Below are 3,116 nucleotides of genomic sequence, written 5' to 3'. Positions count from 1 at the left end.
CTCCCAAAGTGCTGGGATTACAGGCTTGAGCCACCGCGCCCGGCCTGTTCAGTTGTTTTAATTTCAAACATTCTAACCAGTGTGAAGTGGTATTTGACTATAGATTTAATTTACAATTTCCTAATGACTAATGAAGCTAAGCGTATTTTAATGTGCTTATTTGTCATCAATAGATTTTTCACCAAGGGTCTATGCACATTTTTGCATATGTTTTTATTAGATTATTTTCTTATTATTGAACTTCAGTGTTCTTTATAAGTCCTGGATCCCATCTATCATCAGACATACCCTTTGCAAATATTTTCTCCCTGTCTGTGGCTTTTCTTTTCATTTTAATGAAAGTTTTAGGAGCAGAAATTATTAACTTTGAAAAGGTAGTAGTGACACATATTGCTCGGAGGATGGTGGATGCTGGCTTGCACCATGTGGTTCCCAGCCACCTGTGTCCCCTCGTGTTTGGTTTCCTGCGTGACAACCAACTCTTGGAGATGGCCAAGAAGTTCACCAAAGTGACAGGAACTACACAGTAGGATGCCAATGCATCTTCCCTCTTGGACATCTACAGCTTCTGGCTCAAGTCTGCCAAGGCCCCAAGGCGAAAGTTACAGGCAAATGGACCAGTGACTAAGAAAGCTAAGAAGAAGTCTTCATCCTGTGACGGCAGTGAGGACAGCAGCGAGGAGGAGGGGGACAATCAAGGGCCCCCAGCTAAGAAGGCTGCTGTACCTGCCAAGGGAACCAGTCTGCCTCAGCATCCTGAAAAGGCTGTGGCCAAAGCATCAGAGGAGGAGCAGTGAAGAATTTAGTGACAGTGAGGAGGAGACAAAAAGCAAAAGCCTGTCCAGATGGAGTCAAGCCGCAAGCCAAGGCAGCCAAAGCTCCTCCTAAGAAGGCCAAGAAGTCTGATTCTGATTCTGACTCAAGCTCTGAGGATGAGGCACCAAAGAACCAGAAGGCAAAGACTACACCTGTGGCAGCTAAACTCGGGCTAAAGCCATACGGAGTACTCTGGCTCCAGCAGCACCTAAAGTAGCCAATAGCAAAGCAGCCAGCAGCAGCTGCAGCAGCAGTGGTGACTCAAAGAAGGGGAGGACAGCAGCCATCCTTGAAAAGACTGTACCCAAAAAGCAAGTCATGGCCAAGGTCCCAGTGAAAGCAGCTGCCACCCCTACCCAACAGAGTTCCAGCAGGGAGGACTTCACCAATGAGGAAAAAGGGGACCAGAACCTTCCAAAAAAAAAAAAAAAAAAAGGAAAAAACAGATCCCTATAGTTCAGTCCCCCGACCTTCTGCTCCTCAACCAAAGAAGTCTGTGGGAACTCACACTTCCAAGAAAACTGCGGGGAAGAAACAGCTTGCGGAAAGCAGTGAAGACAGCATGGATGAATCTAACTCCAGTTCTGAGGAAGAGGAGAGACCCCTGTCTATGGGAGTCATCTCTAAAGCAACAACCAAATCACCTACAGCAAAAAGAAAGCAACAGAGATCTGCAGACAGCTCAGACCCCGACAGCTCTGAGGATAAAGGAGCTCCTCCCAAGCCAGCCAGTGCCACCAAGAATTCCTCAAATAAGCCAGCTGCCACTACCAAGTCACCTGCAGCAGAGTCAGCTGCAACTCCCAGGCAAACTGCAGTCAGTGGCCCGAAGTTTCTGACAAGAAAAGCTGACAGCAATTCCAGTGAGGAGAAGAAGACAAAGATCACTGTGGCCACCCCTAAGCCCAAGGTGACTGCCAAAGCAGCTCCTGCCAGGCTGGTACTTCAGGATGGTTGGGTCTGCAGCTCTGATTCAGACAGCTCCAGGAGTGAGGAGGAAGAGAAGACAGCTGAATCCCCAGTTGAGAAGAAGCCACAGAAGGCAGCAGCAGGCATAACCCCTTCCAAGCCAGCCTTGGAAAGAAGGTAAAGGCCGAGGGCAGCAGCAGTTCTTCCTCTGATGATTCCAGTGAGGATGAGGAAGAGAAGCCCAAGGGCAAGTGCTCTCCAAGTCCACACCCAAGGCCAATGGCACCTATGCACTGACTGTCCAGAATGGAAAAGCAGCTAAGAACAGTAAGGAGGAAGAAGAGAGCAAGAAGACAAGAAAAATGTAGCAGTGGCAGTTTCCACACCAGGTTCAGTAAAAAAGTAGAAGCAAAATGAGGCTGTCAAGGAGGCAGAGACTCCTCAAGCCAACAACATAAAGCTTCAGACCCCTAACAGAGTTCCAAAAAAGAAGAAAGGAGAAAAAAAGGCATCATCCCCATTCTAAAGCGTCAGGGAGGAGGAAATGGAAATGGATTCAGGAGTGGCAGACAACTTGATGCCAAAGGAGGAGCAGCTGGAGACTGAAAGAGCGAGCCAATCCGGTTTTGAAGTTCACCAAGGCAAATCCTTCTGGCATGAGAAAACTAAGAAGAAAGCAGGGAGGCTCAACCTCTGTCCAGGTCACTTTCGTTCAGTTTGGCAGAGAGTGACTGGGCCATCTTTGGTGAAGCAGGAGTGATGATCAAACACCACTCACTTTCTCCAGTGGACTGGAGAGCCCTCAGCTCTATAGGTTGGGGCCTTGATGAGGATGAAAGCTCAGAGTAGGTCCTAAGACTTTATAGTGGAACATCCCCTCTTGTCCTTTTCCATATTCCCAGTTTTGTGCAGATTTGTTTTTGAGTGTTAAGTAGCAGGGACAAAATAAGGGGAATGCTATTTTTTAAGAAAATTGATTTCTACTGTTGTCCCCTTCTTCCTTTTCTGTGAAAGTCCTCATATTGAGAAGTTTGTATATTTTATATTAAATCACTCCCTATTGATTTTTGTTGTGATTTTCAGAGGTAGAGTCCCATGGATAAAAATCTTAGCTATGGGCCAGAATACAGTAAAGGGTCATATGTATGTCTTGTTACAGTTAGAAGAAAAATTCTGCCTTTGTGAGTGCACATGTCCACATTGCATCCCTCTCTCCCTCAAAACCCTAGTGAGGGATACTAAAGAATGGTTAATCTATATGCAATGCCTATTAAACAGGCACTATGTACTTCATCCTCATTCACTGGGTCTGGGGCTGAAGACTGAGGCCAACGTGGACCTAACCTACTTTTTGGAATAAAATTCATTGTTTTGTTACAGGCAAAATTCTG

General features: G+C 46.4%; 1 pseudogene; it reads left to right on the top strand.

Annotated features, from left to right (window-relative positions):
• The first annotated feature begins 377 nt into the window (after positions 1–377).
• Positions 378–2,456, top strand: LOC126960636 (nucleolar and coiled-body phosphoprotein 1-like; annotated as a pseudogene).
• Positions 2,457–3,116: the final 660 nt, after the last annotated feature.

This window comes from Macaca thibetana, chromosome 8 (genome assembly GCF_024542745.1).
Source record: "Macaca thibetana thibetana isolate TM-01 chromosome 8, ASM2454274v1, whole genome shotgun sequence".
Lineage (NCBI taxonomy): Eukaryota > Metazoa > Chordata > Mammalia > Primates > Cercopithecidae > Macaca > Macaca thibetana.
The sequence above is the reverse complement of the archived record's forward strand: the minus strand, read 5'-3'. Positions and strand labels throughout refer to the sequence as shown.